This window comes from Canis lupus, chromosome 20 (assembly GCF_011100685.1).
Source record: "Canis lupus familiaris isolate Mischka breed German Shepherd chromosome 20, alternate assembly UU_Cfam_GSD_1.0, whole genome shotgun sequence".
Classification (NCBI taxonomy): domain Eukaryota; kingdom Metazoa; phylum Chordata; class Mammalia; order Carnivora; family Canidae; genus Canis; species Canis lupus.
In genome coordinates, this window is record NC_049241.1 from 7,654,479 (window position 1) to 7,681,221 (window position 26,743).

At 44.4% G+C, this 26,743-nt stretch overlaps 1 long non-coding RNA gene across 1 annotated transcript in view; it reads right to left on the reverse strand.

Moving 5' to 3' along the window:
* Positions 1–26,166, reverse strand: part of LOC111091426 — a 40,044-nt gene extending 13,878 nt beyond the window's left edge. Inside the window, exons 1-3 of the long non-coding RNA XR_005374400.1 lie at positions 26,036–26,166; positions 19,585–19,818; positions 12,338–12,505 (exon numbers count right to left, since the gene is read on the reverse strand). This is a non-coding gene — a long non-coding RNA (uncharacterized LOC111091426). The remainder of the gene's footprint in view (positions 1–12,337; positions 12,506–19,584; positions 19,819–26,035) is intronic.
* Between the last annotated feature and the right edge of the window lie 577 nt (positions 26,167–26,743).

The following is a 26,743-nucleotide window of genomic DNA, read 5'->3' on the forward strand; positions in this document are numbered from 1 at the left end:
CTGGACTTTTCATTCTCTTTCACTGACATTGTATCTTTATGCTGATACCACATTGCCTCGATTAGAATTGCTTTTTGATAAACCTTGAATTCAAGATTTTCTAAGTCCTTTAACTTTATTCTTGTTTCTCAAATTACTTTGGGTATTCTAGATCCTTTGCATGTCTATTCAAATTTTAAAATCAGTTTTTCAATTTCTATTTAAAAACAACAACCTGAGATTGATTAAATCTAAACATCAATTTGGTAAACATTGCCATCTTAACAATACCAATTTTACCAATTGACAAACATGGTATATTTCTCCATCTATTTAAGCTCTTCTTCATTTCTGTTAGCAATGTTTTATTAGTTTTTGATGTATACAACTTATGTATCTTTTAGTCAAAGCTATATTTCATATTTTTATGCTATTATCAATAATATTTTTAAAATTAATTAATTTATTTGAGAGAGAGAGAGAAAGACAGGGCATGAGCAGCAGGGAGGAGACAGAGAGAGAAGGAGAAGCAGACTCCCCACTGAGCAGGGAGCCCAACTCGGGGCTTAATACCAAGACCCTGAGATCATGACCTGAGCTCAAGGCAGATGCTTAACCAACTGAGCCACCCAGGTGCCCATGTTAATAGTACTTTTTAAAATATTAATTTTCAGGGTGCCTGGATGGCTCAGTTGGTTGAGCATCTGACTCTTGGTTAAGGTTCAGGTCATGACCTCATGGGTCCAAGATCCAACCCCATGTTGGGCTCCACACTCAGGAGGGAGTTTGTTTAAGGATTCTCTTCCTCTGCCCATCATCCCACTCTCTCTCTCAAATAAATAAATAAATAACAATATCAATTCTACATTGTTTTTTGCTGGTATATAGAAATACTAGTAATTGTTATGTTAACTTTGTATGTAAGCTTACTTATTACAGCATTTTTTAGGATTTTCTACAAAGACTATGTTACGTACAAATATAGTTGTATTTTTTTTCTTCTTTCCAACTGCATGCCTCTTATTTATTGTTCTTGCCTACTGTACTAGGAAGAACCTTCAGCAGAATGTCACAAAGAAGTGTTAAGAGTGGACATCTTTGCCTGTCTCTTGAACCTTGTGGGGAATGTATTCAATCTTTTGCCATTAGGTATGATGATGTGAGCTGTAGGCTTCTGTAGGTCACCTTTACCAGGTTGAGGAAATTCGTCTTCATTCCTAGTTTCTATCACAAATGGTTGTGTTTCTCTTCTTCCTTCTTCTTCTCTTCCTCCTTCTTTTTTGCCATCTATTAAGATCAATGCTTTTTTTTTCTGTTCTTTTTTGGCCCATGGTCCCTAAGTATGGTGAATTATATTGATGTTAAATGTAAAACTAACCTTATATTTATGGGATGAACTCCACATGGTTATGATCCTTTTTACATTGTAGGTATGATTTGCTAAAGTATTGTATTTTGTATCTATGTTCATGAAAGAGATTGGTCTGTAATTTCATCTTTTTTTCCCTTATAGTGTCTTTGGTTTTGCTATCAGATTAAAGCTGGCCTCATAGAATTTGTTGGGAAATGATCTCTCCTCTTTACTTTTCCAGAAGACTTTGTGTAGAACTGATACTCTCTTTCTTGAATGTTTCATGTAATTCACCAATGAAGCTCTCTGTGCCTAAAGTTTGCTTTGTGGGAAGCATTTTAATGGCAAAACAACTTTTTACTAGATAGAGAGCTATTTAGGATATATATTTATTCTTGAGTGAGCTCTGGTAATTTGTGTCTTTTAAGGACTTCATCCATTTCATTTAGATTTATTGATATAGATTTAAACATAATGTTCCCTAATTAACCTTTACAGTCCATAGGATCTATAGTCATATCCCCTCTCTCATTTCTAAAGTTGGTAATTTGTGTCATCCCTTTTTACTCCTGATTAGTCTGGCTAATGGCTTATCAATTTTAATAATTTTCTTAAATAAGTAGCTTTTTATTTTCTTTGTTATTTTGTTTCTATTTCATTGATTTATAATTTCTCTTCATTTTTTTCTGTTTATTTGAGGTAAAAATTGCTGTTCATATTCTAGTTTCTTTGAATAAATTTGAATAATAAGTTCAAAACTTAGGTCATTGATTTGAAATTCTTCTTTTCTTTTTTTTTTTTTTTAAATTTATGATAGTCACAGAGAGAGAGAGAGAGAGAGAGAGAGAGAGGTAGAGACACAGGCAGAGGGAGAAGCAGGCTCCATGCACCGGGAGCCCGATGTGGGATTCGATCCCAGGTCTCCAGGATCGTGCCCTGGGCCAAAGGCAGGCGCCAAACCGCTGCGCCACCCAGGGATCCCGAAATTCTTCTTTTCTAATGTAAGCATAGATTACTATAAAAGTCCCTCTAAATATACTTAAAGCTGCATCTCACAAATTGTGATTTATTCTATTTTTATTTTCATTCATTTTGAATATTTTGTAAATTCCTTTGTAATTTCTTCTTTGATAAATTAATTAGTAATATGTTATTTAGTTTCCTATATTTGAGGATTTTCCAGAACTTTCCTTTAAAAAAAAAGATTTTATTTATTTATTCATGAGAGACACACAGAGAGGGAGGCAGAGGCACAGGCAGAGAGAGAAGCAGGCTCCTCCTCATGGGGAGCTTGATGCAAGACTTGATCCCAGGACCTAGGGATCATGCCCTGAGCCCCTCAGGCATCCCTTCCAGAACTTTCTAATACTGATTTCTAATTTAACTCCATTGTAGCTCAAGAACATAATGCATAATATTTAAATCCTTTTAAATTTATTGATTTTTAAATTGGTTCTGTATCTAGTGCCCTTAACAACTTTATTTATTAATTCCAATTTTTTGCTTGCCCCTAAGGTTGTGAGCAAGATAATGAACATTCTTGTATTGTTCCCAGCCACAGGGTCAAAGTATTTGTAGTATTTCATCATTAAAATCTGTGCATATATTGTATATATCATTATCTATGTAAAGAAGTTTGCTTTTGTTCGTAATGCTGAAAGATTTTCATCATGAATAGGTTTTGATTTTATTAAGTGTTTCTTAAAAATCCTTTGAGATAGGATTTTTTTATTACTGTAGTGAAATATCTTGAACTATATTGACCTGTAATGTTCTTTTCTTATAATATCCTTGTTTGGTTTTGTGTTAGTCTTAAAATAAAAAGTTAGGAAATGTTTCCTCTTTATTTTGGAGACAAGATGATGTAATATTGATCTTTTCAATGTGTAGAAAAAGTTGTCTTTTTAAAAATTTATTTATTTATTTTGAGAGAGAGAGCGCGTGCACGCAAGCACAAGCTAGGGAAGGGCAAAGAGGGAGAGAATCTCAAACAGACTCTCCACAGAGCTCAGAGTCTGACGTGGGGCTCCATCTCATAACCCTGAGATCATGATCTGAGCTGAAACCAAGATTCTGATGCTTTGCAGACTATGCCACCTAGGCATCTCTTTTTTTTTCTTTAAAGAATATAGGGCTATTCAGACTTCTTTTTTTTTTTTTTTTTAAGATTTTACTTATTTATTCATGAGAAACACAGAAAGAGAGAGGCAGAGACATAGGTAGAGGGAGAAGCAGGCTCCATGCAGGAAGCCTTATGTGGATCTCGATCCCGGGACTCCAGGATCATGCCCTGAGCCGAAGGTAGATGTGCTTAACTACTGAACCACCCAGGCATCCCTATTCAGACTTATTCTTGTTTTAATTTTGGCAACTTTTGTTTTTCAAGAAATGATGGCTAAAAATTCCCTGTTCAGCAGCATAAATATCAGTTTCATGTAAAGTCTCCTGTATTATAGAAGTTTCTGTTAGCTAATTAACATACCCACTGTGGTTGATGGCCAAAGCCAGGAAAGTCATCCCAATACTTTTATTTATTTATTTATTTATTTAATATATTTTTTATTTATTTATGATAGTCATACGGAGAGAGAGAGAGAGGCAGAGACACAGGCAGAGGGAGAAGCAGGCTCCATGCACCGGGAGCCCGATGTGGGATTTGATCCCGGGTCTCCAGGATCGCGCCCTGGGCCAAGGGCAGGCGCCAAACCGCTGCGCCACCCAGGGATCCCCCCAATACTTTTAAAGAAAAAATTATGATAGCATGTGACAGTACTTTATATGTGGTTAAATGTGTGTTTAAATATTATTGTTGGTTTTTAGCAAGATGGCAACATTGTTTCAGAATACCTGAGGCTCTCTTTTGCTAGTCCTATCTGCTGTGCTAAGGTGGGGTAGAAAATATAAGTTGTTAGGAGTCTTCCAGGGTCCAGGGAAAACTATTATACATATTTGCATTACCATGTTCAGAGTAGTCAAGAATTGAGCTCCTTTTGGGTGGTAAATATTTCTCTGGAAATTACTTCCTTCATTCACTCAAAATACTTAGGCCAACAGCTTTCTGAAAGCTTGGACCAGGAAAAATAGCACATGAGTCAGAAACCAGAAGAATTCTCCAGAATCTGGGCTTGAGGCTAGAGGTAGTAGCAAAGTCAGGATCAGAAACCATGTGAGGGCTGGGGCTGAGAGACCCTGACTCATAGTCCCCTCCTAATTGAAGGCATTGTGGCTCCTGATCCTCCCATCTTAGGGAGCAGGGGCTATCCTGGCTATCCCAGGTTTTCAGGGTCACCAAGCAAGCCACCATCTCTGGCTGGAGTTGGGTGGATCTTAGGTTATTAATTTACTCACTTGCTTGACTTAGGTCACTACTGAGAATTGGGGCCCTGGTGACTTCTGGCCTGGTAGACACAATCATCCTTCCCTGTCCTTTCCCCATTCATCCTCTTTCTTCGTAGCTTCATATTTTCTCTCCCTTCTCATCATTCTTGCTTTTCTGTCTCTTCCTCTTTTTCTCCCCCTCTCCACCTTACCATCCTTCATGTCCACCTTTAAGAGACAGCACCCCCATTCCTCCTCCTGGACACCATTCTTGTCAGACAGTAAGAAACTTGGAAGTGGTTGCCAGGATACTAGACTAAAACAGTGACAGAAATGCAAACCAGAATTTGAGCAGAGATGAGGATGAAGCAGAAATTCAAAAGATCAATGAAAATTAAGCTATAGATCTTTCAGGTACAGCCAGCCCTTCTAATCTGGGAAAGAAAGTCAAATGGCTCTCTGGCCCTTTAAAGAGACTTAACTCTAACAAACAAGGTTCTCCTGTTGGGATGGAGAAGGGGCATGTGAATATACTTCTGGTACTGGGCATCAAGAAATGTAGACAAAAGAAAGAAATCAAGAAGAAAGAAATCGGGAGAGTCATTACCCACAATTAGGAAAAAAAAAAAAAAGACAAATGTTTTTCCAGAGCCAGAAGTTCCACTTCAAAATGGAAGCCCCAGGCATGTGATAAGTATATCACAGGCCTATTAATTTGAAATTTTAGAGCGTTTGGTATTCATGTACCCATGCCAGTGGCACCATGAGACAAACAGTAGAGGAGAAATCACTGTAAGGCCAAATTCATTGCCCTTGCCCAGGGGGCATACAATGACACAGGCCTGCAATTAAGGAGATGGCCACTAGGGGAGGTAGTGATTGGTGCAGATTCTAAGCAAGAGACCCAGTGTGTGTAACAGATCTTTTGGGCGAGTGCACGCACACACAAGGTTTAGCTCTTTGTTAGAACAATAGCATATATTATTCAACTACTGTAAAATATAAGATCTTAATATCAGATTTAGAATAAGATAGGGAAAAGTACAAATATCTAGATCCAAGTTGCACATTTTCTCGTGTTAAAGTTCAATTGGTTTCTAACGTTCTATATGTTGAGTTTGGTCCTTGGTGCAACATTAGGAAGACAGAGTGGCTTTCTGGGCCATCTGGATCCCCAGTGCACCTTCTTTTCTGTGTAGGGACTTCAGATTGATTATCTTAAAAGCCATTAACTATTCATTTGCTGTTATCAGATAGAAAGAGGTAATTGCCTCTTACAAACTATTTCATCTTGAGAACTTCCTATGCTAACTACCTTTCCTGCTTCATTTCCTTCCCCATTCAAAAACAGGGATTTCTCTTTCCACTTGAGGTTAAAGCCAAATTCTTATATGCTGTAATCCAAGAAAGATTTCCTAAAAACTGGAATCATATCCCTAATTTATTCACACCACATCGTTCATGACTCTTTTCCTTTTAATTCAGGAGAAAGATTCCAAGCATGTAAGTCCACACCTTCTCTCTTCCTCCCACTTTGCAAGTTCAGGATCACTATGGCGAAATGCAAAAATAAATTACCAGTTAAGACTCCATTAGCAAGCCACTGCCCCTCAGGCCTACCATTTTGCATTTTTCATCCTCTGAATATTTAAAAACCCATTTTAGAAACATTTGAATAAATGAGTTTTTAACCCAAGTTTGAACAATGAATCTTCTTACATGATTACAGATTCTTTGGGAACAGAATTGCTTAGAAGCCAGTGGGCAGTGCAAAACAGCTCCTCTTCTGAGCCAGCTCATTTATTTGCTTGGGACAGCGAATGCTCTAATCACAACATATTTGGTTTCTTTTGTTATACTGGAATTCCTTAAGTGTCCTTGGACACTTTCCAACCCCCCAAATATTAGTCATGCCGCTTGATGCTCAAACAAATCCCAAAGTCGACACTCTTGAACACATCCCTTCCTATTTGCATGGAAATTAGATTTTAAAAACATCAAAATGAAAACAAGTTTCATAGACCGTGTCCACAAAATGCCTCTCTATCTGTAAGTGGACTGTAAACTTTGCTTCCAAACGGTGGCTTTCAATCCCATTAGTTTAGGATGCTTGAGAAGCTAAGCGGGAATTGCAATCTGGCGCACTTCACTGTCAACGGGGAACTTTTCCCTCCATGGCAGCTTCACTGTCTTTGGCTTTCCTTAGATATGAATTAAAGCACCTTCAGGTTTTTAAATTGGAGCTTTTACTATAAAATAAATGAATTAAATCAACTTTTGATCTCCTATCCATATGATATCACATTGATTTTCAAAAATCAAGAGGTAAAAAAGCTCTCTAACCATCCTTGGCAATGGATAGAAAAATTCATTGCCTCCAGTGTGGGCTTTAAGATCATATCTCATAATTCTTTCCTGCCATTTTTATTAACTAATAAAGGTAAACATCTTTATTAAAGTTTATTAACACTTTACAAACACCTCACATGTACTGTATGCTGAAGATACAGAGATAAATATGATAGTACTCATGCTGGTAGGGAGAGAGACACTTAAGAGATTTGAATATAAAACAATATGTGGGGGCACCTGGGTTGCTCAGTGGTCAGTGTCTGCCTTCAGCTCAGATCATGATCCTGGGGTCCTGGGATTGAGTCCCATATCATGCTCACTGCTGGAAGCCTGCTTCTCCCTCTGCCTGTGTCTCTGCCTCTCTCTCTCTCTCTGTCTTTCATGAATAAATAAATAAAATCTAAAAAAAATCCATGATGTCGTAAAAGCAAAGAATGACTATTAGGTCTATGGGGAAATAGGTAACTATCTGGAGAAGTAAGGAAGGCTTCCCAGCAGAGGTGGCATTTGAGAAGTGCCTTGGATAAGAAGCAGTGTTCTAGCTGGAAGTCAATTATAGGAAATGTGGAAAGAGAGTTTAGGTCAGATTTATGAAGGTCTTCAAACACCTGGCCAAGAAGACTAGTCTCTATCCTCCTCATGTGTATTTGGGAACATTTATTGATTCATTGGTTTATTCAACTATCTGAGCAGTGAGTTCCTGAGCCAATGGTGCCACTGGTGTGCTAGGATCTTCCCTTGGCTTCTATGGGTCTACTGTGTACCTTGCTGTGCACCACTCTGTTCCCAAGAAGGCTGACCCATGCTGGTCACCTCTGCCCTCCAAGTACTAGTTGGAGGTAGCAAATTAGAGACATTAGCAAGAGACCAGAGGCCAAAAAGAGAGACCAGGGTATTTATTGCCCAGCTCCCTCCCTGTGGAATTAGCAGTGCCCAAATCTCCCAGGCCACAGCTACCATCAGTCTGCCTTCTTGGGGTCAAGGAAACTGCTCCCCCTTCTTGATCCTCGGGCCTCAGCTGGCAATAGCTCCCCACCATTGTTTGTCCTGGGCGCTACACTATCTTTGTTGCTCTACTTAAAACTCTGCCCACACCTTTTTAAGCAGTGCCTTTATTAAGCTGGACTTAGTAACCCAGCTTGGTGTGTGTGCCACCTGTCTGCTTCCAGGACCATGATTCAAAAATGGCAAAAGAGGACAGCTTACTTGGAGCTTATCATCTAATCTTCTTGAACTGTGTAAGCAGGAGAATGGCCAGGTTGGATATTTACATTTTGGAAACATCACCTGGATGGCAGCGAGGAAAAAGATTTCTATGGTGGAAAGGGCTATGAGGGAAGGTGTTGTTGCTTGGTCCTAACAACAGATGCAAGTGGCCCATATCTGAGAAGGATGGGGAGATAGAGGGGCAGGCAATGAAAGAGCCACTTGGAGAACCTTGCAGGTTTGGCAGTTTCTGGTGAGTGAAACGAAATAGTCAAGGGTGGTGTTCATATCCTGCATGTGGTGACTGGGCAGATGTTCTGTTCCTGAGCTGGGGAATCCAGGAGAAAGGGTTGATTGGCAAGGAGAGAAAAACTTGATGACTTTGTCATTGAGCATGTTAGTTGTATATTGCTGATGGGATATCTGGGTGGATGTGTCCAGCAGTTCTTGATATGAGGTTTTGAGTTTGTGGGAGAGGTCAGGCTGGGAAATATGGATGTGAACATCATTGGAATCCAGGTGGGCATGAAGTCAAGGAGGAAGGTAAGACGCCAAAAGTGAACATGTTGAGTGAGTACCTACAAGAGACCCCATGGAGTTGTGATATGTAAACAGCAGCTCAGCACTGATGTAAGGGCCCTACATTCCCCACACTCAGTGGTGGGTCCTCTCCTCTCAGCCCCAGCACAGCAGTTGGGGCCCTCTACCACCCATGTATCCAGGGAAAACCACTGAATCTGTCTTTGGTGACTCAGATTTACCAAGTATCCCAGGCTCTATTCTGCTGACCATGGAGATACATGAGGAAGAGGTAAAACATTTAATATGAGTCTGAATACCCCACATGTATTCTGAAAATGAGATTAAAAGGGAATAAAACTCTGATACGTTTTGGTAACGTGGCCAACGTCACCTGTCTGATATGCAGACTTCTTTCTACACTCTCTGACACGGGTACCTGCAGTGCCATCACAGCTGGCTCACTCATGCCTGGATCTGATTCCAGCTGGTGATAAGCAGAAGTCACACTGAGTCGGTAGTGATCAAGTGTGAGGGGAAGAAGCATCCCCAGGAAACAAAAGGCCAGAGGTGTTGAACAAGAGCCTTTTAGACATAAAAGAGACTTGCCACTTTGAATGATCTCAGTAATGGCTTTGGCATTTTGATGTGCACAGTTTCCTCCTCCTCTCTGAAAACCCATGTACACATTCATTCTGACTCACTGATTGCTGTGTAAGAAGGGATCAACATACACAAAACAAAAAGCGCAGAGGAATTTAAGTTATATTGTATAAGCCTGACCTGAGAAAGCTCAAGAGAGTGGAAGCATAGAAATATAAAAGACGCATCCAGGAAATAGGGATGAGGGAGAGAGAAGAGGAGGGAGGGGAGGGAGGTGGTCTGGATGCAACAGAACAGAAAACAGAAAGAATGTCAATCATTGCAGAGCAGAAGTTTCTAGTTCTTTCTACATTGCACAAAAGGTGGCATGGAAGAGTTTGCACCTACTGCTGGTTAACTGATGAAGTCAGGAAAACATAAAATGAACAGTTTACATTCAGAGGAGCCTGGAGTACATACAGGGGGAGCTCTAGAAATGCTACAGTTTGCCTGATGGAGCACATTTCTGTCTTGGCTCTGCACCCTTGATTGCTCCCAGGGAAAGAAGCTCCTTGGGGCCAGATTCATTTGCACTCCTTGCCACAAATACCTTCTCTGGAGACATCCCTGTAGCAGGGTTGGCCAGCTTAGTTTCAGGAAAGTGGAGGCTACTGGGGGGCCTATTCCATCTGCTGCATTTTCCAGATGGCGAAACTGACTGGGACAGAGGCTGTTAGTGGCCTTTGCCATCTCCAGCCTTTCCTCAGCTGCTATCTTGGTACTCTTGAATTTGGAGACTCAGCCCCTGCTCTTTCCTGAGTCAATCCTGGCCCACAGGGGTATATATGTTATGGGGGAAGAAGGCACTAGGAGCTTTCTCCCACTTGCACTTGGAAGATGTACGTCATCCAAAGCTAGGGCCTGAGAGCAGCAGCCCCAATTTCAGATGAAGGACTCCCAGTCTTAACACCCATCCCTTCTCCATGGGTTCATCTGTGAGTACAAAGGCAGAAGTTGATTTAACTTCATTTGTCAGCTCTTAGTGAGAAAGACTTGGAGACTTCCAGGGGGCCATTCTGTGCTGGATTAGTTATGTCTGCCAGAGACATAGGCTTACGGAGTGGTGGTATGCAGGCCACCTCCTAAGCCATATCCATTGCCTGCTCGACTTCAAGTATGACCATAATCTGGATTCTCCTGCCCCGCCCACAAAGTTGGGTCCCCTCTGACTTAGATGCTTATTGTAATCCACCTCAAGTGTGATATGCCCACTGTCCCCTGCTGACCATCTACTTGGCTGGGTTAATTTGTCCAGTCTCCATTTATACCTGATCCCAGCTCCCTGCTTGATAGAATTAAGTGAGCAAAGGCATGTAGAGCATTTGGCAGTATCCACACATAGTAGGTATTCCATAAGCTGCTAATCATTTCATTATATTATAAATGTCTTCCTTCCTTAATAAATGATAATTAAGTGCCTACTACAGATTGGGTGTTTTCTATAACTCTTCCCATTTAGTCCCCCTGGCTGCACTGCAAAATAGGTATTACTATCACAGTTCCCATTTTACATGTAAGGAAATAGAGGCTATACAGGTAAAATCACTTGGTCAAGGTTAGATAACTTGTAAGTGACGAGCCAGGGATTCAGCCCCAGGCATGTCCATATGCAGGCTAAGGATTTTCTATGCTAACACTGAAAGGTGTCAGCCTGCATTTCTTTCTTGCCCATAGAACATTGAGGCACCTTCTGGGTATTTTTGTGCATTTCTGGTAGGGCAAAATCGTGGGCCCATGACCAACATCCCTTCTCACTCCTCGAAACTCTGTGAACCTCTGGCTACAAATCTGGGACCCCAAGAGCTGGCTGGAAGATGTTGCTCTTGCACCAGCCCTCAGCTGCTTTTGCATATCTGGCAGGGAAATAACACTTAATTACCTTTCTAGGCATTTAAGTAAGCATTCATTCTGGCTGATGTCAGTCTTCCATGGAAACTTTTGAAGTAGGGGAGAAAAGACCTCAGAGGTACGCTTTCAAGGACTAACTCCCTGGAACTGGGCTGTTCACATGGAGGCGCTGCTTCCCTCAGAGGGGACTTCCCTGACCACCTGGCACCTGGGCCACATGGGTGCTGGCTTGGCTGCCCTGATCTGCCTAACTTGAGTTGCTGTGTTCCCTTGGCTTCCTACTTCACTTCCCACTGAGTTGCTAGATGTAAGTGAAGCAGTTGGACTTGGACTTGGAAAGGGTAGAGGAGGGGAGGGAGAGGGGAAATGGGCACATCCTGTGGGTGATGAGACTTGGAGCAGTGGCTGGGGCACCTCTAATGTTCTCCATGACTCTTTCCCCCATCTTGGAGGATATGGTTACTCCCTCCCCTCCCATATCATAGAGTCATCCCTGGCCCTTCACTGTCTGTATACACAACCAAATTTTTGGCTAAATCACCCCAATTTCTAAGCTAATCTTGGCCAAGGCAGGAAATACACCACAATCCTGGCACCAACATCAAGTCCTTTCCTGTAATTCTGGGCCCAAGGGTAATACCAGGGAATAGGCCCTGTTGATTCCCCACCCATACCCTATCTGCATGCTGACAATACCTACTGTGGGGAACCAGTGGATAAAAGCCCCTGTTATAATAGCTCTGGGATATGTTCTACACTGTCCTCCAGGGTCCCCAGCAAGACCAGACTCCAGTTGCCCACAGAGGTCATGTGCATCATATCAGCCATTCTTCCCCTACAGGTATTTCCTCAGATTACCTTCCCAATAAGCTCTTTATCCTTGAACACCTGCCTTAAGTCTTCTTCTGGGAAAACCACACCAAGACACCCTCACACAATATCCCCAGAATCTTCTGGCTGACCCTCTAGTCAGAGATGAGCCCCCCCAAAGACACATGCTAATTCAGCTCAATGAGATTGACCTTCCTTTCTCCCTACATTCTCTTTCTAATTTGTTGCACACCCACTAGCTTCAGGACTGGGGTCTGGTTCCTAGATGGAACTATAAATATCAACTATTACCTGGGTTCCATCCATTCTGCTCTGTCCCAGTGACAGCAATTTCCAGCATCTACTAAGACCCTTGAATCTGCTTGGACCATGTGGCTGGTGCAGCACCATGTCTGAATTGGGTATTTACTCTTTCCTTCCCATGAATTGAAAGACCTGGCTGAGACAGGAGAGACAATGCTGCAGGGAGAGACAAGACTGTTTAGCAGAAAGACATGGAGTTTAGGAGTCAGATAGACATGTTTAGATCTCAGCACTGCCATAGACAAACTGTTCTGCTTTGGGTGAGTTCATCTCTCTGAGATTCAGCATCTTTATCCTTAAATAGTAGGGGGCAGATATGGCTAACTGTCTTCCATGGCTTGTGCTGCTCTGACATCTTCGTACAGAGTTGGATAATGGCCACCAGATAGGGATAGCATTTCTCAGCACTCCTTGCACTTTGGTGACTTGTTCTCACCACTGGAATGTGAGTGGAAGGTATACGTATTACTTCCAGGCCAGTGGGGTTAAGAAGCAGGTATATTTCCTCCACTACCTCATTCAACTTCCTTGTAGATGCAGAGGACTCCAGAGGTCTAATCCCGGATCCCTGAGTCAACCCATGGAGCAAAGCTGCCTACCAATCAGAAACTCCAGCATTGGAGCATATGAGCAAAAATATATTTGTTAAGCTACTGAATTTAGGGGGTGATATTTGTTACAGCAGCTGCCGCTACCCTACTAATATATAATTGTTTCTGCATGTTGTCAAGACCTAAGAAAATACAGGCAACAACTAGTGTGAGGAGCACTTCCTATGTGCTAAGCACTGTGCTTCACATGCATTGTCTTATTGAATCTTCAGTGCAGCCACATGATCTACATCTTGTATCTGAGGAAGCTATGGCATGGAGAGGTGAAATTACATGGTCAAGATTACATAGCTAGGAAATGCTAGATCGGACTATAAATTAAGTTTTTAATCATTAGGCTAAACTGCCTTCCATACATGGACAGCATTAACACAGTTCTCACCACAGAGTGAGTGCTTCCTTTTTTTTTTTTTTTAAGATTATTTATTAATTTATTCACAACAGACACAGAGAGAAAGAGAGAGGCAGAGACACAGGCAGAGGGAGAAACAGGCTCCATGCAGGGAGCCCGACGTGGGACTTGATCCCGCGTCCCCAGGATCACACCCCGGGCTGAAGGTGGCGCTAAACCGCTGGGCTACCAGGGCTGCCTGAGTGAGTGCTTCCTAAATGGGTACTGTCTTTGTTAATCGGGCCAAGCAAAATGTAGCCAGTCTTCTGACATCTATATGAAGCCTTTGTCTAAATGAAGCAGGTGAAATAGACAAGGCACCGCCTCTGGTGAGGGACACGGAGCTATGCGTTCAGCCTCACCTGAGCCCTCTACCAGGCATCCTTGCTGAAGACATGGCCTACATGCCTAAATGTTGACTCCCCAGAATCACAGCTTCCCAAGATGCCTCTAAGTGATTTTCAGCTGGACTCCTTGCTGGTGGGGTACCTGCAATTTAACCTGCTGTCCCAGATTTCTTGAAGTTAAACATGCCCTCACAGCCCTTCCCTGCAGCCAGCAGCCCCTCAGGGGACCCTTGGTCCCCTCACAGAGGCCTCCCCATGGCCCCCTGGGACAGCTTCTTGGCCCTTGGCTTCAGCCCAGCCTCCAGCGGGGCTGTTTCTGGCCAGGCGGGTAATAGATTTCTGTCTCCTTTTTGAGGGCCTTTTGTGTGCCCTCAAACCCAGAGCCAAATGTCCCCCTCCAAAAAAAAAAAAAAAAAAAAAAAAAAAAAGCCGTGTTTCTACCCCTGCGTGAGGAGACTTTTATTGCTGGAAGACCCTGGGGGGAGAGCTGGCCCAAGGTTTTATTTATGTTAATTGCCCACCCCTCTTCCCTGGCCCCTCTCTTCACAAAGCTCCCTTGTGGGACACCAGTGAAGCATTTAATGCGTAGTATATATCGAGGCAAGGGTGACTGCCCTGCATTTCCTGGCTCGTGATTTATTGAGGTAGGGCTGGACTTGCTTTCCTCCTTCCTATCCTGACCCTGCCTTGTCCAGGAGATATAGCCTAGAATTCTCCCTGATGGGGTCCAGAATGGGCACCCTGCCATGCCACTCCAGAAACCTACTATGCCTCTTCTGCTTGCCCAGAGGCTCAAGGAAGCCATTATTCCCATTTTATGTACAGGGAAACTGAGGCATGGTTAAGTAGCTGGACATGGGTCCCAATTTGGGGTCCAAGGTAACACTTAAGAGTGGTTGGAACGTTCTCTGAGAATGGGAAGAGGGAAGGGGTATAGGGATCCTGTAAGAGGTGAGAGGAAGCAGAGGAAGCATATCACCAGCTGGGGTGTGGATGAACTTGAATACTCAGACCTCTGGGAAGCTGGAACTGGCAGCTGAGCCCAGGCACTCTGTTCCTACCACTCAGTCTCAGAAGACCCTCCCCTCTTTCTCCAATGGGACAGAAGTCCACTTCCAGCCCTGGTGTCTGTAGTTATTTTGAAGGCTGTGTCAAGCCCCTGGGCAGGTTTCCAGGCTATCCCAGAGGGAAAGCTGCAGCTGCCCTTAGGCTGTGTGGACAGGGCCCAGTGTGCCTGTCCCTGTGACCCACCCCATTCCATGGGCCTGCATGGGGACTGCTTTGATGGTGCCTGCATGGGTGCTTGTGTGTATTAAACAGACATAGACAGATGGAAGGGGAACAATGTACAATTAATGAAAGATGGTGCTTGATTTAGAATTTCCTTTCCTTTCAATGCGAACAGGCAGCTGTGACCCAACAGAGGAACGCTGGACTTGGAGCCAGTCTATGGGCTCACATCCCGGTTCTGGCACGTGGCCATGAGGCCTTGTGCATGCCATCTGCCCTCGCTCCACCTTGACTTCCCTCATCTGTAGAATAGGGGTCATCCTCTCCTTCACAGCCTCCTGGGAGCAGGATATGAGATGCTGGAGTGAAAAGCCCCTCACACATTTTAGGTGCTGGGTAAATACTTGTTAAACATGAGCCTAAAAAGGGACACAGACAACTTGCAGAGCAGACCCTTTCGAGAAGCCTGTCCACATGGAGATCTGCACATCAAGCACTTTTTTTTTTTTTTTTTTTTTTTTTGAGAGCCTATGTTAGAAGATACGGCTATTTCTTTCAGCGTTTCCAAAATGAGTGGGAATGTAGTTGCATAAATGTTTTCCAGGAAAGATGGCTCTTGATACTTTTTCTGCCCTGAGACATTTTTGAATATGGAAGGACTGAACACAGAAATACCTTCCTTAAAGGTTTTCTATTAACTTTTACTTAAGTATGATAGGTAGATAGAAAAGTGCACAAATCATATGTGGTTAGCCCCATGGATTTCATGAACTGACAAGGTCCATGAAGCTAGCATTCTGGAACAAGAAGCTTCTAGTACCAGCACCTCAGAAGCCCCGTGTTCCCTTCCTAGTCACTTCTCACTTGCAAGCATAACCGCTACCCTGACTCCTGCCAGTATGCTTTGGAATGCTATACAGTATGTAGTGTTTTGTGTTTAGCTTCTTTCCTTCAGTGTTATATTGGTGAGATTCATCCATATGCTTCCAACGTATGTGACACTCAGGTGCTCTTCATCCTTGCAAACCCCTATATTGTCTGTCTTGCATTTAAGCCATTTTTGTGGGTATGTGGAGGCATTTCATTGTAGTGTTAATTTACCTTTCCCTGTGGTGGTAAATTGCCTTTCCCTGATCAGTAATGAGGTTGAGCCTCCTTACATATATGTGTTGACCATTGAAACATTTTCTTTGTAAAGGGTCTGTTCAGGTCTTTTACTCACCTGTCTAGCAGGCAAGCTCTCATCTTATTGATTTGTAGGAACTCTTTATGTATTCTGGTACTCTTTAGTTTTTAGGACCTTTTATAAGGCTTCCCACCTCTTGCCCAGATATTTCACCCTGAGTACTTTGGTTGCTGTAGTCTTGTTGGGAACCCACTGAGTCTGACAATTTGAGAGACTTACCCCTGCCACCTGTCAGTGATTTGGATGCTGCTGTGTTCCTTTTCAGAGTGTAGGGTGGCTCCTCTGCATAGAGAGAAGCTGGAGAACTGTGTCTCCAGCTCCCTCTTCCCTCCTCCTCCCTCTGTGCCTCTCCTTCATTTGTTGGTAGCCTACCACCTAGTTTTCGTTGCAATGTGTCTTGCTCTTAGGTGATAAAAAATAATTTCTAAGGTGCCTGTTGACTAGGAGGCCCCATTCCCTTTGGCTTCTGGATAAAGAGGAAGGTCCCATAATGACATAACCTGTCATTATGCCTGGGATACCACCATTCATGCTTTAATAAAAAATAAGAATGGCTAGTTACAACATGATGGTACTATTTCAGTATTTTAACAATAGGTTTTGGTGCCTCAGTCCTTTCCTGTTGATTATCAGCCATGCTCACTGCTCAATCTTGACTAGGTCTGTAGTGTCAGGCTGATTCGTGTCTCAGCCTCATCCTTGCCTGGTTCCAGAAGCAATGGCTCCCAGTGACTCCTCTGGCCTACTTTTATCCCATAACAGTACCCTTTAGATCCTCAAACCTGATTCGAGTCACACATTCCTATTTACAAGTCAGCAGGCTCACAGATCTCACTTTGCTAAGCTCCATCATAGAGCACTGTGGGATTACAGAAGGAATAAAGCTTTAATGGTAGAATTACAGGTACCAAGTTCGGTGTTTGAGGAAAATGTTCTCACAGAGGGCCAAACCTAAGGAATCCAACTGGCTTAAGTAAACCAGTAAAAGGATAAGTTCCATGCTGTTCTTGGATATCTTTTCAGAGGGTGGATATACATTGCTCTCTGCTGTCTAATTGTCCCCAGAGCAGGAAACCAAAAGGTCTTGTGGAAATTATTGCCTTGACATTTTGACTGAGCTATTTCCCCTCCAGGTAGGTGACCCAGAGCCTATGTGTTTTTGGCAGAAACCAAAAATAACATCCACTGGTTTTAAAGGCATGTCCCCCCAAAGCATTTCCTTCTTCATACCCAAGTTCTGAAAGGATATTTTTAAAAGGTTAGGCATCTCCTCCAGGAAAGGCATTTTGTTGTCTTGCTTGAACTCAGAATGTTCTTAAAGCTTCCAATTGACCCTGCCATTCTGAGCAGAAGGAAGCTTTCACCTACAAAGGTCAGTATGAGGGTAAAACTTAAAACACTTTTAAACAAGTTTTCTTTTTCCTTAATGAGATGTATGCTCAAGAGGAAAAATTCAAATAATATAGACCATCTGAATACTCAGCCTAAATTTTAGCACTTTATGGCAAGAACAGATATGTTACCAGCATCATTTTCATCAGTCAGCATAAGCTAAATTATGCCATGGTAACAAGTAACCCTAAGATCTCAGTGGCTTATAACCATAAAGATTTTTTTTTCCATAAAGATTTCTTGATCAAGCTCCTTGTACGCTAGGGATTGTCTATGGTTCTGTTTGATGTATCTTTCACTGTAGGACCCAGGCTGATGAAACAGCCTCTATCCGTGCCACTGCTCTCTTACAGTAAAAGGAAAACAGAGCACTCAGCATCATCAGGCAAAGGCTTCTACTGCTTCTGCCCAGAAGGAACAAGTGGCACTTCCTTTCACATTTCATTGACCAGAGCAAGTCACCAGGCCAAGCCAGAGGTCAGTATAGAGAGAGCAAATATTTTAATTAATTACACAACCTTTCATGATAGGTAAAGATCAGAGTGATCTTTTGCCCCAACAAACCCTCTATCCCACTACTCCATGGACCACTTCAGCCTACAGGGTGCTCTCTCCCCAGCATGTGCAAGAATATGCTGCCCAGAATGCTATTTCCTTGATGTCAGTAAGTGTTTAAAGACAAAAGAATTCCATGATTAAATACGTTCGGGAGACTTTGGGTTGAACAAGAGTCTTCACTGCAGGGGCTCTCAGAACCTTTAAGAAAATGTGCATTGTCAGTTTTAAAGGAGGTAGTCAATTGGGTCTACCACCTGGTACTTCTAGGTCAGCATTCCTAACTTTGGCAGCCTATAAGAATCACCTGGAGGAGATTTTAAAGAAATCCTGATGCCCAGGCCACACCCTAGACCAATGGTTATAGCATCTCTTGGGTGAGACTCATTGCGAGTATTTCTTAAAGCCCCTCTGGTGATTCTAATGGCAGCCAAATTTGGGAACCCCTTCTAAGGGGATGATAAATCTAGGCAATTGGGAAAGAAATCTAGGGAATTGGCTTTCCAGAGGCTCAATCCGGCAGCAACACCCAGAAGGGGTAGGGTTGACTTGTAGCCATTTCTTACACCTATTGAGCAGACTAGCTTCAGCCAGAATGTTCAGTACAGTCCAGATGGACCAGAGGTATGTAATGACCCCAACAAACCTGATAATTCAAAGTTCTGATACTGACAGAAGCCTCCTACCAGAAAAATGATAGCAGGGTGAATTCATATTTATGTAGGGGACTTAGCAGTGTTGAGGCCTGAGTTCCCACCCAGGGACATGATGGAACATCACCAGATTTGTCTCTGAGCTGCATACCAAAAACATCTGTTTCTATGGCCTTGGCCTTAAAAGAAACAGACTCTTTACCAGTGTCTGTGGTGTCTCATGTCAGTTTTCATCCATCCATCCTTTGGGACCCACACAACAATGTACATGTTCCCAGACTTATTAAATCATAAAGGGCATTTGGGCACTGGTGTTCTGTGGACCCCTACACCCTAGAGAATAACCTTGTCCTAAGGTGCGTAAGGAGAAGTTAAGGTCCTAGTTAAGGAGACACTCTTCTACCCTTGAATCACGTGCCCTTGACATCCTCCCATGCAGGGATAAGATGTCCACCTCCAAGGGGCTGCCATTAACTAAATGCCTCCCTGGTTTGAATGACTTTTTCCACTGAGCCCTGCTGTTGCTGGGACCTTCTGGTTGCACAGAAGAATATTTGATATTAAAAATACCTTAGCTACCAACTTGAGTGCCTTCCCCAATGCATGCAGGAACCCTGAAAGATCAGTTGAAAATGGAAGATGACTCTCTAAAGCATCAGATTTCTGCATGAGATTTCACCTGGCCTAGATGGGGCAGTTGAGTGTGTAACTGCTGCACCCCTGGATAACTCATGAAGCCAGAGCCATACCTCAGCACCTTGGATACGCCTCCCCCAGTAGGTTATTGCTCAAACTGTATGGTAAAGAAATAATCTACTCCATCTGTTTCCCCAGGCACTCTGAGGTTCCCCAAGTCTGTCTGGTACTCACCTATTCATCCTCATGATCCAGCACATTAGTAGATGCTCAATAAATGTTGTACCAGGGAGTGCAAAAATGTCTCTCATCTTAAAAGACCCTTAATGATCTCAAAGCTTAAGCTGTCCATCTGTTTCAAGTTAAATTCAGATAAACCTCAGGGAAGCAGGACAAGCCTTTAGAGTCCTTTGACATCCATGGTGGGGACTGTCAGTGCAGGTTTAAAGATTAGCAGCTTTACTGTGGCTGCAAAGGAAATAGAAAATTAAGGCCTATGTTTTGGGTTACAAAATGGAATTGGTTCCCTTTACGTCTCTCACTGGAAGAGAGGAATATTTCCATCATCTCAATTTATAAAAAGCAATCTTAAGGCCAAGAAGAGATAAATGGAGTAATTTCAGAAACCCTCAATTTGGGCAGTTACTTAAATCCCACAAGTCTGAAATCACTGCACATGAACTTTTCTGCAAGCATTGCAGTTCCCTGGACCGGCTGTTCCTCAGAGAGATAATGGGGTGGGTTGAGGGAGCCTAGGTGACTGAAACAGGGACAGGACGGGACAGGTAGGAATTAACGGTGGTGGCAACCTTGAATGACAGTCTAAGAGTCTGGACTTTGTCTCCTAAGCAAAGATTTTAGTGTGTGTGAAGAATATGTGGGACCTTGTTGAAAACATATCTGCCTATACCTTCCCCCTCCTCACAAGACTCTTGTTTAGTAGCTATGGGGTAGGGAGCTACTCAGGCAATGAATTTGAGAAGGCAAGTGACATCATGTGTAGGACCCCAGCCACTTGTGTTTCCTAGTCACTGTAGCAGATGCTGGCATGAGTATCTTGCTCTTGGTTCTCACTGTGGCTGCTGTGGGTCACACCTACCTGACTTCCATATACCAGACCTGTAGCCCTTTCCTGTGGGCTCTCTCTGACCCCAGAGCCACTCTGCCCTCACCAACAGCAGGCCAAAAAGACCAGGGGAATTAATGCCTCCTGGAGCAGTTCTGAACTAATGCTGAAGGGGAAGGGGTATAAATATCCCAGCTCCCTCATCTATCAGGTAGGATAGCTTGAAGATGTGTGTTCTACTCTGTCTCCCAGAGAGTCCTAACAGGACTCAGCTCCAGGTGCCCATGGCAGTCACTTGCTTGATGACACATTCTCAACTGGCTTCCTTCCTTTCCAGTCTCACTTCCTCCTCTCCAGTTGTGTTTGCAGGGATCACCTCCCAAAAAGCCATTTTACCTAGCACTCTTTTTTCAGGCTCTGATTTTGGTAGAATTGAAACCACAGCAGTCACTGAGACCTGTAGGACCTTGGACAAGTGGCTTAAACCCCAGGAGTCAGTTTTCCTCATCTGGGAAATGGGAAAAATGTCATCTAAGCCATGGCAGGTGTCACACAGGAGGCCTGGGGACTAGATGTGTCCTGCATCATTTTAACTGGGCTCCTGGTGATTTTATAATAAGTTATTATGGAATCCATGTCATGCATTCCAAAGAAAATACACAATATACATATAAGGCATAAAGAATCACATAAAAACATCTGTGTACCCAGCTCCCAGCTTAAGAAATAGCTGATACTGTTGAGCTCCCAGATTCCCCTCCAAGCCTGTCTCTCCCACCTCTGAGAGTTCACTGTTATGCTGAATTTTGTGTTTATCCTCCTCACACTTTATATGCAGCTTCACTTTAGATGTAAATGATATATTGTTTAGTTTTGCATTTTTTACAAATTGAGAAGATTCTCATCAAAATCCAGATTTCCAACTTCCTTTAACAACAATCAGAAGATTTGGCCAGGCTGGACCCTACATTCCCATATGGGAACAATTTCTGGCACTGAGTCCTTGGGTACCTATGAGGTGAGGCAGGGATTCCTGGGTTTCCACAGTGCCCAGCATCCCCTGCTCTCCCCTCTCTGAGCTCTCTGAAATTCTTTCAAGTTACCTGCCTGTTCTTCCCTGTAGACATTTGAGCTGGTGAATTCCCATTGTGAGAACCCTTGCAATGAAAGAGTTCATGGGACACCATTTGCAGAGAGCCTGGCACAAAACTAGTGCTAAATGAAGTTACTCCTTATCACTGTCAATATCAATGACACCTGAGAAGGCAGCCGGGCTCAGCATTCTTATCTTGAGACTGATGCAATGACATGATGAGGCCAAGGCCACTTGTGTAGACAGAGGTGGAATTAGGACTCCAGCCAGCACCAAGACCTTCTGCAAATCCACTGGGCCTGGCCTCCCGGAATGGGTGGACCAGGCTGACTTTCCCCAGGTCACGTGTACATACCAGCTGAGTTCTACCCCTGCTGCCCCTGCCTAGGCCCACCTGCCTCTTATAAGAAGCCCCACTTTGAGACTAAAGGCTGGGGCAGGTAGGGGAGACTTTGGCAGTGGTTCGCATTTCAGCCTCCGAGAGGAGTGGCACAGGGATGCGCCAGAGTTCTGCCTTCAGGAGCAGATCCGTCCCTCACTGGGCATGGAGGTGGACACTGGGGCCTGTGAATTGTCGCCAACGGATGGAGCTTTGTTTGCCTCACTGAGTCCCCAGACCAGGGGCCGGCCGGAGTGAGGGCTCTTTCCTGAGGGGCTGGACTTTCCCACAGGAACAAAGTAGGGCTTGTTAGCTGGGCATGAATCTTGGCGTGGGGCGGCCCAGGCCAGGCTCGGCGCTGCCAGGCGGCGGCTCAGCGATATCAGGCAAATTCCGCCTTCCCCACAGCTGGGGCTGACAGCAGGAAGCCCCAGGGAGGCTCCAAACAAAGGCAGAAAAATGGGCCACGTTTATTCATTCACTGACCAGCCTGGGCCTGGCTGGCCCACGAGCCCTGTCTCCATGGTGACGGGCGGCCTTCAGAGCTCCCAGTTGGCTCCTCCGTGACCACTGCCCCTCTGTTCCTGCACACCCCCATTACACAGGGACACAGCATCCTGTAGTTGCCTCAGTACGACTTTGCCCCATGGTATCTGGAGGAACATGAGCTAGGCCAAACTAGAAGCAAGGGCTTGTAGATTCAGGAGGAAACCTGTGTTGAGTTCTGAAAGCCAGACACATGGCCAGTTTTGGGTGAGTGGGTGAATGTGATGGGTACAAATCCACACACTAGCTAAGCACCTACTGTGTTCTGGGTCAGGGGGTGTATGTATCAAGCCAACTCAGCTTGTCCTATCCAGTCTCATTCTAATACAGCATGCAAAAATAGAGGTCTGGTGGAACTCAGTGAGCAGGACACTAATTCTGCATGGGGGAGGGGGCATCAGATAGGGAAGCTTCCTAGGGGAATGGTCATTGACATTGGGTCTTGAAGGATGCATAGGAGTTTGCCAGGCAGGGAGGGAAAGGGCATTCCAGGCAGAAGAATCAGCTTGAGCACAGGTGCTGAAGCCTGAAAGTATGTGGTGTGATTGGAAACTAATGGAAAGTCTCTTTTAACTGGAGTGAAGAAGGGACATAGCTGGAAATGAGGCAGTAATAGGGGTGGGATGACTATATGATGTGACGGAGAGAAGCAAGGTCAGCTGTTCTCCAGTCACTGCCCAGAATTGGCCCCTGGGACTTACTCTGAGTTTTGAATTTCTGGGGCCGGTGTGTGGGGGATATGAGTTAATGTATATCTAATACTTTGAGTTGTAAATTTCTAGGGGGGACATAAGTTAACGTATATCTCATATTTTGCAGTTTACAGAGCCCTTTCACACACATATATTATCTTATTTATTACTATATCCACTGGGCTGGAAAGAACCTGCAGATGAGGAAACTGAGGCCCAGAGAGGACCCAGAGGTCTCTGAGCCATGAGGTTGCCTGGCTGTGATTCAGGGGCCTGAGTGACACCGATGCCCTGCCCACTCTTCCTCACCTCCCTCTGAAGGGAGGTTGAGAAGGTGCATACTTCTAGAGAAGTATTTGTAGTCCAATAATGTCAGTGCCCCCTCAGTGGGGACTGAGATCATGGCAAAAGGCTGGGACACTGAGGGACAAGTAAATAATCATGGTGGTCCCCTGCTCAGTGCTCTGGGCTTCTAGAACAATTGCAAAGAAAAGAACCACAAGATTCCTTCCCAGTACCATCTCTGGCTGGTCCCAGCAGGAGTTAGAAACCCCTGGGCAGGAGGGGTCTAAATTCTAGGCAAACTTGGAATCTGGAATATTGTGGACATTCTGGAGCCTGGGAACAGGGACAAGAGAGGCCATTCATGATCCATGACCCAGGTAACACTTTGTCTTTCATAGGCCTTCTCCAAGTCTTTGGCCCTGGGTCTCCCAGATTGAGCCAGTGGGCCTGGCCTGAGGGGGTTGACCTGGTGCTGGGTGCAGGCAGGAGAGGGGGTGGAGGAGAGGAGGCAGGACATGCTGGGACACCATCAGGTTGCTGTGGTCATGGTCACTTGGTCTTCATGCAACCCCCTGAGTGGGGAGGTAGTAGGATTGTGATCTCCATGTTCCAGGTGAAGACCTTGAGCCTCAGAGAGGCAGTGAGTTGCCTGAGTCACATAGCTATGGAGCAGCAGAGCTTACACCAGCACCTTTGTTACTCCCACACTCCCAGGCAGCTGCTGGTGGCAAATGGTTTGCTCAGTGTAACTGGTTTCCAGGTGCTTTTCCTGCCTGGCCAGGCCTCAGTGTCCCTGACCTTCAGGCAAAAGGGCCTCTTCACCTTGTGGGTCCTAGTGTTCACACCTACTTGCTGTCTTTGTGTGACTCTCTGTGCCCTCCATGCATCTGACTTTTGCCAATTTGACCTTGGCTTCCAGTTCTTTCTGCTCTTTGGAGTTTGATGTTGGTCCTGAAATCTGGCCCAAGTCTACTTTACCTGCTCAGAGAAGAAGGAGAGAGAGAAGAAAAGGAACAGGAAAGGAAAGGAAAAAGAAGAAGGCAGGGAGGGAGAGGGGGAGGAAGGAAGGAAGGAAGGAAGGAAGGAAAGAAGGAAGGAAGGAAGGAAGGAAGGAAGGAAGGAAGGAAGGAAGGAAGGAAGGAAGGAAGGAAGGAAGGAAGAGGAGAGAAAGGACATGTGAGATGAGCCTCCTGAATGGAGGCTCCATATTGGCCTCCTAGAGTGGTTTTGGTTTTGGGCTGAATAAGAAGAAATGACAGTGACAGCATGTCACAACCATTTAGGACACAAATGGCAAGCACATAGCATAGGAGGGGGTGCCCTTCACTCTTGCACCCATGGCAGATGTAACTAAGCGACCATGCTGCTCTTTCTGTCATGGCCTCAGCTTCAGAATCCTATTCAACACAGGGATCAAAGCAGCCACTATCAAGCAGAGTCGATGTCCAAAAAAAAAAAAAAAAAAAAACACATGCATTTGTTATCCCTGGTCTATCACTTTGTGTCCTCTGAAGAGCTTGCTTACTTCTGACCCTCATTTTTGCTCCATGGGTCAGAGCAGGTGTAACTGTCTTCATTTTATAGATGAGGACGAGGCCCATAGTGACTCCTGCACCACCCAGCAACTTGATAACAGAACTAAGGGTGAGAACAGAAGGAATCTGGGCTTTTACTCTACTGGGGAAATGAAGTCCCACTGCAGTCAAGGTGGGAGCTTTGTATAGATTCCTCTTTTCTTCCTTTTTCTTTTTCCTGGAAACCCACCCAGTCCTATCTTCCACCGCTTTGGTCAGGGAATGAGTCTCCTGATGTCATCCAAAGATATTAGTCATTGCTAAATCTAGCCATTCCCCTGAAGCACCCAGCCTCCTGGACTTCCTGGAGCATGCATGAACGCTGCTGCCACAAATGTGTTCTGACAGCCGCTGACAAGGAGAGGCAAGCGATGTTTGTACAGCTCTGCTGGGCCAGAAGGAGTGCTCAGGGAAGCTCCCCGGGTTGGGGGGCTGGGGCACCTTGAGAGCAATAAAAGCAACCCAGAGGATAGGTTCACAGCCCCTCAGCTGACGGTTGATTCTGAGGTATGTGCATGGATGACCCAAGCTCCCTGACCATGTGCGTTGGTTGGCCACTGAACTGAATGAAGCCTCATTCTCAGAACCGAGCCTCTAATGTGTATCTGCCTCTTCTTTGATTCCCCCCCCCCCCTATACCTCCACACTCAGTGAGTGCCAACTATCTACCACCCACCTACCTACCTCAATCCCTATCACATGCTCCCAGGTGGCTCTGTTTTTCTGCTTACCTGTTGGGATACCCACTGGGCATCTCCTCTTAGCTGCCTGTCTTGCACCCGGGTGGAAATGTCTCACCTGTTTCCATGCTCTTACCAGGCTTCTCTTCTCCACTCTGCAGCTGGGAACTTCCCCAGACACACCTGCCTTGCTCTGGCTAGTTGGGGAAGCCCTCGGCTCCCCTTTTCTCTTGGGTACCATGAGTTCTTCAGAAACAAATGTACCCAAACCTTTCTTGCCTTAGCTCTGTTCCAGAAATTGCCACCTTTGCAGTAACAAATACCTGTATTAGCTTCCAGGTGAAGTGACAAGTACTTATCACGCACTCACCTGTCTCAGGCACTGCAGGGTGTCTTTTTTATTTTGTGTCATGCTCCACTGAGCACATCTTTCTTATAATTTTATAGACTTGGCTCACCTTCTTCTACCACCTCAGTAATCATGCCACTGACACAAGTCATAGTTTACTGAATACCCACTCTATGCCAGGCACTGTGCTAAGAGCTTTACCTGCATAGGCTCACGGAATCTTTGCGATATTCTTACAAGAGATATAGTATGCTCCCCTGTTTTTCAGTGGAGGTCACTTTGTCCAGGTTACCCAGCCAGCAAATAGCAGAGCTGTGTCTAGAAATCAAGACAATCTTTCTCCAGAGACCATGCCTACCTTGGTACACTGCCTTTCCAACCAAAGAGGGGGTAGGTTAATGACATCTACCATCCAAAATGCCTAAAACTTTGTTGGAATGTCACAGAATAGTACATGGTCCTGTCTTGAAATAATTGATACTCTGTTTGGGGGAACTCACACTGCCACTCACACTACCAGCCAATATTTATTGAAATTTCATTATTAGGAAAAATGACAGGTTTCATTTCACCTGTTAGAGCTGATCATTTGGTGATGATGATGATAGGCCTCTAAGGTGGACATGGTCTCAGTGGCAAAAAGTTAAGTGTCAGTTATTAATGTCTGGGGCACAAGAGTGGGTAGTAGAGGTATGTGTGCCACAAATTTCATTTCTCCATATCCACACA